This window comes from Triticum dicoccoides, chromosome 1A (genome assembly GCF_002162155.2).
Source record: "Triticum dicoccoides isolate Atlit2015 ecotype Zavitan chromosome 1A, WEW_v2.0, whole genome shotgun sequence".
Classification (NCBI taxonomy): domain Eukaryota; kingdom Viridiplantae; phylum Streptophyta; class Magnoliopsida; order Poales; family Poaceae; genus Triticum; species Triticum dicoccoides.
This window is the reverse complement of record NC_041380.1, coordinates 517,340,775-517,352,072: the sequence shown is the minus strand read 5'-3', so window position 1 is coordinate 517,352,072 and position 11,298 is coordinate 517,340,775.

Genomic DNA, 11,298 nt, shown 5'->3' with positions numbered 1-11,298 from the left:
ACCTCAATGTGTTGTGTGATACTCCGGTCTAGGAATCTAACTACACAAAATTCATATTCACAATCGATGTTAACAAGCTTAAAATTAGCCAGCGGTACATATTAAAGTATATCGATCTCACGTGGAAGAGTAACTTTATTATGCTTGCTTTATATATATTTTTGCCGAAGCTCCGGTACGTGTTTCGTCGTCCTGCGCGCACTTTCTTCAGAGGGTTTTGGATTGTTCCAAATGGGTTAGAGCATCTCCAGCCGTTGGCATCCCAGAAACATCACCCGAATCAAAAAAGTTGGTGTCTTGGGGTCATCCGGCGAAATCCGGTGAAATAAAGAGAGCGTCTTTCTAGTCACACCCCATCCCAAGCAAAAGTTTGTGAGGAGAATGATTAAGTGGGCCAAGAAAAAGGACATGTGGTGAGACACGATTCGCCGAAACTTGTGCCGGCGTCCCCAAGAGACCCCAGCGCGTCGGGTTTCGCCTGGGTTTGCCGGCGCTATTTTGACGTTCTGGGGAGCGTGGACGTGGTTGGTCCGTTTTTCGACGAAAAGTGCTGTCCGAGCCTAAAACCGAGTCTAAAAAGGTGTCCAGTAGGCCTTCTGAGGAGGCTAGTGAAGATGCTCTTATGGGTGCAAGATTCACGCTAAGAATACGGGATTTGTTTCGGTATAACTACAGTCAGCACAATTGTACAGAGATACGTACACACACCGGAGATCTCAAGTCTTGACGAAAAGTGACAGTGTATACAAACGACAATGCAGGCCTAACATGTCTGTGCTGGGCAAGACTCGGGAGAGCTAGGCTTAACAGGGAACATCTTTTCCGCCTCCAATAATTGCCAGTAGTACTCTTTCCTCCCCTTCTGCGACGAATCATTGACAGTACTACTAGTAGCTATAGTAGTTGCTGTCACCGCGTGTCTGCTTCCAACTCTTCTCAACACATCCAAGGCTGTGCGCTGCGCCTCACACGTCCAAGAATCTCCATTGACGTATTCTGGACCGGCACTGATCAAAGCAAAACGACACGAGTTGCTCCATCAACAGGTCGACGGACGCGTTTCCCTCGCAAGTATGATGAAGCTGTGTCAAGTCTGAACCATTCAGCGTGGAGGCATCTTGCTGTTGATTACTTCATCTGCAAAGAGATATAAAAGCGTTTAGACCATTAAAGTGAGAGGGAGTACAAGAGCATGGGCCGCCAAGGATCCGATTACGTGTAGGCCTGCACAAAATTGGCTCACAAATGCGTTGTGACATGCAACAGCTTGCGAGTAATTTGCCTCAAAAGAAAAAAAGACAGCTGGAGAGCAAGTATTCTGAAATATTTCATACTCCCTTCGTTTCCAAATATAAGTCTTTCTGGAGATTCCAACAAATGACTATACACGAAGCAAAATGAGTTAATCTACACTCGAAAATATGTCTACATACATCCGTATGTTGTATTTCATTTGAAATGTCTGAAAAGACTTATATTTAGGAACGGAGGGAGTGCATGTGAATTGTGAAGCTAAATACTCTGTATGCTTATTGGCTCAAGTATTATTAATTGAAAATATGACTACCATGCAACAAATAGTCTGTCTCGCTTTTCTCGGTCATGTTTGAAAGAGAATAATTAAATGAATATATCATGCTCAAACAAAAAGAAAATAGGTATTTCACAAAATAAATAAATGTAGGTATGAATTTGGTCCCATACTCAAATGAATGTGAATTTTTCAGTTTCTTCTCAAACATGCTTTTCCCTACACCAACTGCGAACTTTAATATTACTAGGTTAATTTGATAAATGTCACTCGGATTCTTGCGATTCCGAGAAACACCGCTGCAATTTCCAAACTTAACGGCATTTTCCAAAGTCTGCAGTGACGTTTTTCAAAGTTTGCAAACTTTACAGTGGCATCTTTCATAATTTGAAAATTGCAGTGGCATTTTTTGGAATCGCCAAAATTCGAGTGGCATTTATCCAATTAACCCCATTTATTATGATTTCATCTAATGCACCGTGCAATGTGCATTTGGTTCCATGTTCTGCAACGAAACTCTCACCACTTCTTGTCACACGGGGAACCTAGCCGTTAGCCATTGACACGTATTGCTACTCACTTTTCTTTCTTTTCTGAGACACATGGTACAAACGCACACGAACACTCTACCCCTATCAAACCTATGAGCATCTCCGGGTCCGAGAGGCTAAGCCGATAAATCTTGACATTGACGAATTTATCGTAGGTGTCTCTTAACCGACGGGAAAGACGTTTTCCCTGAAAGAACATCGCCAAGAAGCATGAAATAAAAAACTAGAAGAAAAAAAGTATTATATATCAAGTTTTGGACTTGAATACGGGTGGATATGGTTCCACGGCAAGGGTCCTAACCATGTGAGCTATACTCACTTCACGGGGGTTATTACTCGTGCCTTCCATAACACATGGCATTGCAAATATCATATACTCCCTTCTCTAACCATTCTTCTACTAAGGGCATCTCAAACGGCAACCTGTAAATTTTCTCCCGCATTCGTTCGCAGATGGGGGGACCGGTCCGCAGACACAGATGCAGAAAGACGACATCCAACACTAGCCGCATACATTTTAACTAACCGAACGAAATTCATGCAAACCGGTTGATATTCACCAAAGTTCGAATAGAAAAAAGCACAAATCATCCATATATAGGATGCAAATTAAGTCTAGTACAACAATGTCTCTAATTCGACTAGATCCCGGATGTCGAACAAGTTTTTCATGAACGGATCATGTCATTCCACACATACTCCCTCTTCAGCTTCATCCAACGGCGTGCACACGTAAATAGCCGTGCCTTTGCCCTATGGTATACCATGACGGCGCGTGTGGGTTACATATAATGTATAGACCAACATTGAGTGAATGGATCAATCAACAAGTCGAGCAAGACGAAGTAAAATTTACGATCTCGTCCTCTAGCGCGTACAATGGCCTCCTTGTCTCGAGCTGACGAACCACGTCGCAAAACTTGGTGACGCTGATCTGGATAGCGTGCCAGCGATACAACAACGACCTCATGTTGCGTGGTTGGATGATGTACATGTCGTAAGGTGCAATTGTGCTTTTCATGCACTTGCTTCCGGAAGGGCTCGCCACTTCTCCTGCCTATGAAATATGTGGATACGGCCAGCAACACATCGCACAACAGCTCATCCTTCATGGACCATGGTTGAGTAATTCAACCATCCTCCGTACTCTAGAAAATGACATAATATCTGAAAATAAGCTCAATGACATTTGACCGAACACCTGCCAGGCGTGGTGTCCGCCATGGAGGTCGTCGACAGGGGGCGGAGTGTACCTGGGTACAAACGGCTTCAGGGTGGACAGCTCCATCGAGCGGGAGTGTCGGTGCTGGTTGCGGACGTCGAACAATGCCTCTGTGGCAACCGGAGATGAACAACAGCGGCGGCGGAGGTGGAGGATGCGCATGCAAAGCAAGGGGGGAGGGTGGAGTGGAAGGAATTGGGACCGAGAGGGGGGATTGGGTGGGACGTGGGTGTTGAAGTCCTACGTTTTGGGTGTCCGGACTCCCACTGCCCCTCCCACTTTGTCTCCGCAACGCGTCTGGACCGCCTCGCGGACCGATACATGACCGTGTTGGATGCCTTCCGCAGTCTGGACATCGCGGTCAGACTGTTGCGGGAGGTTTGCGGGTCCGCCTTGATGATGCCCTAATATGATTATTGTGACGCCCCCGATTCAATCGTACACTAATCATACACGCAAACGTGTATGATCAAGATCAGGGACTCACGGGAAGATATCACAACACAACTCTACAAATAAAAATAAGTTATACAAGCATCATATTACAAGCCAGGGGCCTCGAGGGCTCGAATACAAGAGCTCGATCATAGACGAGTCAGCAGAAGCAACAATATCTGAGTACAGACATAAGTTAAACAAGTCTGCCTTAAGAAGGCTAGCACAAACTAGGATACAGATCGAAAGAGGTGCAGGCCTCCTGCCTGGGATCCTCCTGAACTACTCCTGGTCGTCGTCAGCGGGCAGCACGTAGTAGTAGGCACCTCCCGAGTAGTAGTAGTCGTCGTCGACGGTGGTGTCTGGCTCTTGGGCTCCAACGTCTGGTCGCAGCAATCGAGTATAGAAAGGGGGAAAAAGGGGGAGCAAAGCAACCGTGAGTACTCATCCAAAGTACTCGCAAGCAAGGAGCTACACTACATATGTATGCATTGGTATCAAATGGAATAAGGGTATCATATGTGGACTGAACTGCAGAATGCCGGAATAAGAGGGGGATAGCTAGTCCTTTCGAAGACTACGCTTCTGGTAACCTCCATCTTGCACCAGGAGAAGAGAGTAGATGGTAAGTTCACCAAGTAACATCGCATAGCATAATCCTAACCGATGATCCTCCCCTCGTCGCCCTGTGAGAAAGTGATCACCGGTTGTATCTGGCACTTGGAAGGGTGTGTTTTATTAAGTATCCGGTTCTAGTTGTCATAAGGTCAAGGTACAACTCCAAGTCGTCCTGTTACCGAAGATCACGGCTATTCGAATAGATTAACTTCCCTGCAGGGGTGCACCACATAACCCAACACGCTCGATCCCATTTGGCCGGACACACTTTCCTGGGTCATGCCCGTCCTCGGAAGATCAACACGCCGCAGCCCTACCTAGGCACAACAGAGAGGTCAGCACGCCGGTCTAAATCCTATGGCGCAGGGGTCTGGGCCCATCACCCTTTGCACACCTGCACGTTGTGAACGCGGCCGGAAGCAGACCTAGCCTAGCAGGCGTTCCAGTCCAATCCGGCGTGCGCCGCTCAGTCGCTGATGTCACGAAGGCTTTGGCTGATACCACGACGTCGAGTGCCCATAACTGTCCCCGCGTAGATGGTTAGTGCGTATAGGCCAGTAGCTAGACTCAGATCAAATACCAAGATCTCGTTAAACGTGTTATCTTGAAATAACCGCGAATGCCTACCAGGGCCAGGCCCACCTCTCTCCTAGGTGGTCTCAACCTACCCTGTCGCTTCGCCACAAAGATCCACACAGAGGGCTGTTGGGAAAGTATGTCCTTCCAGCCCCCAATTCGTGAATCAACCGCGGGTACTCCTCGAGCCAACCCGACTTTAGTCATCACATGTATCATGTATAAAGTATATAGTATATACCCGTGATCACCTCCCAAGTGATCACGACCCGATAGTATAGCATGGCAGACGGACAAGAATGTAGGGCCACTGGTGATAAATTAGCATCCTATACTAAGCATTAGGATTGCAGGTAAAGGTAACAACAGTAGTAGCAAGGACATGTTATGGATCAGGATAGGATTAACGGAAAGCAGTAACATGCTAAACTACTCTAATGCAAGCAGTATAGAGGAGAGTAGGCGATATCTGGTGATCAAGGGGGGGGGGAGCTTGCCTGGTTGCTCTGGCAAGAGAGAGGGGTCGTCTGTTGGAAATATGCCCTAGAGGCAATAATAAATTAGTTATTATTATATTTCCTTGTTCATAATAATCATTTATTCTCCATGCTAGAATTGTATTGATAGGAAACTCAGATACATGTGTGGATACATAGACCACAACATGTCCCTAGTAAGCCTCTAGTTGACTAGCTCGTTGATCAATAGATGGTCATGGTTTCTTGATCATGGACATTGGATGTCATTGATAACGGGATCACATCATTAGGAGAATGATGTGATGGACAAGACCCAATCCTAAGCCTAGCACAAGATCGTGTAGATCGTATGCTAAAGCTTTTCTAATGTCAAGTATCATTTCCTTAGACCATGAGATTGTGCAGCTCCCGGATACCGTAGGAATGCTTTGGGTGTACCAAACGTCACAACATAACTGGGTGGCTATAAAGGTGCACTACGGGTATCTCCGAAAGTGTTTGTTGGGTTGGCACGAATCGAGACTGGGATTTGTCACTCCGTGTAAACGGAGAGGTATCTCTGGGCCCACTCGGTAGGACATCATCATAAGGTGCACAATGTGACCAAGGAGTTGATCACGGGATGATGTATTATGGAACGAGTAAAGAGACTTGCTGGTAACGAGATTGAACAAGGTATCGGGATACCGACGATCGAATCTCGGGCAAGTACTATACCGGTAGACAAAGGGAATTGTATACGGGATTGACTGAATCCTTGACATCTTGGTTCATCCAATGAGATCATCGTGGAACATGTGGGAGCCAACATGGGTATCCAGATCCCGCTGTTGGTTATTGACCAGAGAGATGTCTCGGTCATGTCTGCATTATTCCCGAGCCCGTAGGGTCTACACACTTAAGGTTCGATGACGCTAGGGTTATAGGGAAAGTATGTACGCGGTTACCGAATGTTGTTTGGAGTCCCGGATGAGATCTCGGATGTCACGAGGAGTTCCGGAATGGTCCGGAGGTAAAGATTTATATATGGGAAGTCCCGTTTTGGTCACCGGAAAAGTTTCGGGTGCTATCGGTAACGTACCGGGACCACCGGGAGGGTCCCGGGGGTCCACCAGGTGGGGCCACCAGCCCCAGAAAGCTGCGTGGGCCAAGTGTGGGAGGGGACCAGCCCCAAGTGGGCTAGTGCGCCCCCGCCAAGGCCCAAGGCGCATGGAGAGTGGGAAGGGGGCAAACCCTAGGTCCAGATGGGCCATAAGGCCCACCCTAGGGCGCCCCCTCTCCTCTCCCCTTTGGACGCCACCCTAGATGGCATCTAGGGCTGCTAAGCAATGTGAACTAGATTACTGACTCTAGTAAACCCTTTTGGGTGTTGATCACATATCGATGTGAACTATGGGTGTTAATCACATGGTGATGTGAACTATTGCTGTTAAATCACATGGCGATGTGAACTAGATTATTGACTCTAGTGCAAGTGGGAACTGAAGGAAATATGCCCTAGAGGCAATAATAAAGTTATTATTTATTTCCTTATATCTTGTAAATGTTTATTATTCATGCTAGAATTGTATTAACCGGAAACATAATACTTGTGTGAATACATAGACAAACAAAGTGTCACTAGTATGCCTCTACTTGACTAGCTCGTTAATTGAAGATGGTTATGTTTCCTAACCATAGACATGAGTTGTCATTTGATTAATGGGATCACATCATTAGGAGAATGATGTGATTGACATGACCCATTCCATTAGCTTAGCACCCGATCGTTTAGTATGTTGCTATTGCTTTCTTCATGACTTATACATGTTCCTATGACTATGAGATTATGCAACTCCCGTTTACCGGAGGAACACTTTGTGTGCTACCAAACATCACAACGTAACTGGGTGATTATAAAGGTGCTCTACAGGTGTCTTCAAAGGTACATGTTGGGTTGGCGTATTTTGAGATTAGGATTTGTCACTCCAATTGTCAGAGAGGTATCTCTGGGCCCTCTCGGTAATGCACATCACTTAAGCCTTGCAAGCAATGCAACTAATAAGTTAGTTGCAAGATGATGTATTACAGAACGAGTAAAGAGACTTGCCGGTAACGAGATTGAACTAGGTATTGAGATACCGACGATCGAATCTCGGGCAAGTAACATACCGATGACAAAGGGAACAAACGTATGTTGTTATGCGGTCTGACCGATAAAGATCTTCGTAGAATATGTAGGAGCCAATATGAGAATCCAGGTTCCGCTATTGGTTATTGACCGAAGACGTGTCTCGGTAATGTCTACATTGTTCTTGAACCCGTAGGGTCCGCACGCTTAATGTTACGATGACAGTTTCATTATGAGTTTATATATTTTGATGTACCGAAGGTTGTTCGGAGTCCCGGATGTGATCACAGACTTGATGAGGAGTCTCGAAATGGTTGAGACATAAAGATCGATATATTGGACGACTATATTTGGACACCGGAAATGTTCCGGGTGAGATTGGGACAATACCGGATCACCGGGAGGTTATCGGAACCCCCCCGGGAGGTATATGGGCCTTATTGGGCCTTAGTGGAAAGGAGGGGAAAGGAGCAAGGGAGGGGGCGCGCCCCCCAAGCCCAATCCGAATTGGGAGGGGGGCCGCCCCCCCTTTCCTTCCTCCCTCCTTCCTCTTCCTTCCCTCTCCTACTCCTAATAGGAAAAAAGGGGAGTCCTACTCCCTGTGGGAGTTGGACTCCCCCTTAGGGCGCGCCACCCTCCTTGGCCGGCCCCCTCCTCCACTCCTTTATATACGGGGGCAGGGAGGCACCCCATAGACACAACAATTGATCATTGATCTGTTAGCCGTGTGCGGTGCCCCCCTCCACCATAATCCTCGATAATATTGTAGCGGTGCTTAGGCGAAGCCCTGCGACGGTAGAACATCAAGATCATCACCACGCCGTCGTGCTGACGGAACTCATCCACGACACTTTGCTGCATCAGAGTCCGGGGATCGTCATCGAGCTGAACGTGTGCTAGAACTCGGAGGTGCCGTAGTTTCGGTGCTTGATCGGCCGGGCCGTGAAGACGTACGACTACATCAACCGCGTTGTGCTAACGCTTCCGCTTCCGGTCTACGAGGGTACGTAGACAACACTCCCCCCTCTTGTTGCTATGCATCACCATGATCTTGCGTGTGCGTAGAATTTTTTTGAAATTACTACGTTCCCCAACAGTGGTATCCGAGCCTAGGTTTTATGCGTTGATGTTATGCACGAGTAGAACACAAGTGAGTTGTGGGCGATATAAGTCATACTGCTTACCAGCATGTCATACTTTGGTTCGACGGTATTGTTGGATGAAGCGGCCCGGGCCGACATTACGCGTACGCTTACGCGAGACTGGTTCTACCGACGTGCTTTGCACATAGGTGGCTGGCGGGTGTCAGTTTCTCCAACTTTAGTTGAACCGAGTGTGGCTACGCCCGGTCCTTGCGAAGGTTAAAACAGCACCAACTTGACAAACTATCGTTGTGGTTTTGATGCGTAGGTAAGAACGGTTCTTGCTAAGCCCGTAGCAGCCACGTAAAACTTGCAACAACAAAGTAGAGGACGTCTAACTTGTTTTTGCAGGGCATGTTGTGATGTGATATGGTCAAGACATGATGCTAAATTTTATTGTATGAGATGATCATGTTTTGTAACCGAGTTATCGGCAACTGGCAGGAGCCATATGGTTGTCGCTTTATTGTATGCAATGCAATCGTGCTGTAATGCTTTACTTTATCACTAGGCGGTAGAGATGGTCGTGGAAGCATAAGATTGGCGAGACGACAATGATGCTATGATGGAGATCAAGGTGTCGCGCCGGTGACGATGGTGATCATGACGATGCTTCGGAGATGGAGATCACAAGCACAAGATGATGATGGCCATATCATATCACTTATATTGATTGCATGTGATGTTTATCTTTTATGCATCTTATCTTGCTTTGATTGATGGTAGCATTATAAGATGATCTCTCACTAAATTTCAAGATAAAAGTGTTTTCCCTGAGTATGCACCGTTGCCAAAGTTCGTCGTGCCCAGACACCACGTGATGATCGGGTGTGATAAGCTCTACGTCCATCTACAACGGGTGCAAGCCAGTTTTGCAGACGCAGAATACTCAGGTTAAACTTGACGATCCTAGCATATGCAGATATGGCCTCGGAACACTAAGACTGAAAGGTCGAGCGTGAATCATATAGTAGATATGATCAACATAGTGATGTTCACCATTGAAAACTACTCCATTTCACGTGATGATCGGTTATGGTTTAGTTGATTTGGATCACGTAATCACTTAGAAGATTAGAGGGATGTCTTTCTAAGTGGGAGTTCTTAAATATGATTAATTGAACTTAAATTTATCATGAACTTAGTACCTGATAGTATCTTGCTTGTTTATGTTTGATTGTAGATAGATGGCCTGTGCTGTTGTTCCGTTAAATTTTAAAGCGTTCCTTGAGAAAGCAAAGTTGAAAGATGATGGTAGCAATTACACGGACTGGGTCCGTAACTTGAGGATTATCCTCATTGTTGCACAGAAGAATTACGTCCTGGAAGCACCGCTGGGTGCCAGGCCTACTGCTAGAGCAACACCAGATGTTATGAACATCTGGCAGAGCAAAGCTGATGACTACTCGATAGTTCAGTGTGCCATGCTTTACGGCTTCGAATCGGGACTTCAACGACGTTTTGAACGTCATGGAGCATATGAGATGTTCCAGGAGTTGAAGTTAATACTTCAAGCAAATGCCCGGATTGAGAGATATGAAGTCTCCAATAAATTCTATAGCTGCAAGATGGAGGAGAACAGTTCTGTCAGTGAGCATATACTCAAAATGTCTGGGTATAATAATCACTTAATTCAACTAGGAGTTAATCTTCCGGATGATTGCGTCATTGACAGAATTCTCCAATCACTTCCACCTAGCTACAAGAGCTTTGTGATGAACTATAATATGCAAGGGATGGATAAGACAATTCCCGAGCTCTTCGCAATGCTAAAAGCTGCGGAGGTAGAAATCAAGAAGGAGCATCAAGTGTTGATGGTCAAAAAGACCACTAGTTTCAAGAAAAAGGGCAAGAGGAAGAAGAAGGGGAACTTCAAGAAGAAAAGCAAGCAAGTTGCTGCTCAGGAGAAGAAACCCAAGTCTGGACCTAAGCCTGAAACTGAGTGCTTCTACTGCAAGCAGACTGGTCACTGGAAGCGGAACTGCCCCAAGTATTTGGCGGATAAGAAGGATGGCAAGGTGAACAAAGGTATATGTGATATACATGTTATTGATGTGTACCTTACTAGAGCTCGCAGTAGCACCTGGGTATTTGATACTGGTTCTGTTGCTAATATTTGCAACTCGAAATAGAGACTACGGATTAAGTGAACACTGGCGAAGGACGAGGTGACGATGCGCGTGGGAAATCGTTCCAAAGTCGATGTGATCGCGGTCGACACGCTACCTCTACATCTACCATCGGGATTAGTATTAGACCTAAATAATTGTTATTTGGTGCCAGCGTTGAGCATGAACATTATATCTGGATCTTGTTTGATGCGAGACGGTTATTCATTTAAATCAGAGAATAATGGTTGTTCTATTTATATGAGTAATATCTTTTATGGTCATGCACCCTTGAAGAGTTGTCTATTTTTGATGGATCTCGATAGTAGTGATACACATATTCATAATGTTGAAGCCAAAAGATGCAGAGTTGATAATGATAGTGCAACTTATTTGTGGCACTGCCGTTTAGGTCATATCAGTGTAAAGCGCATGAAGAAACTCTATACTGATGGACTTTTGGAACCACTTGATTATGAATCACTTGGTACTTGCGAACCGTGCCTCATGGGCAAGATGACTAAAA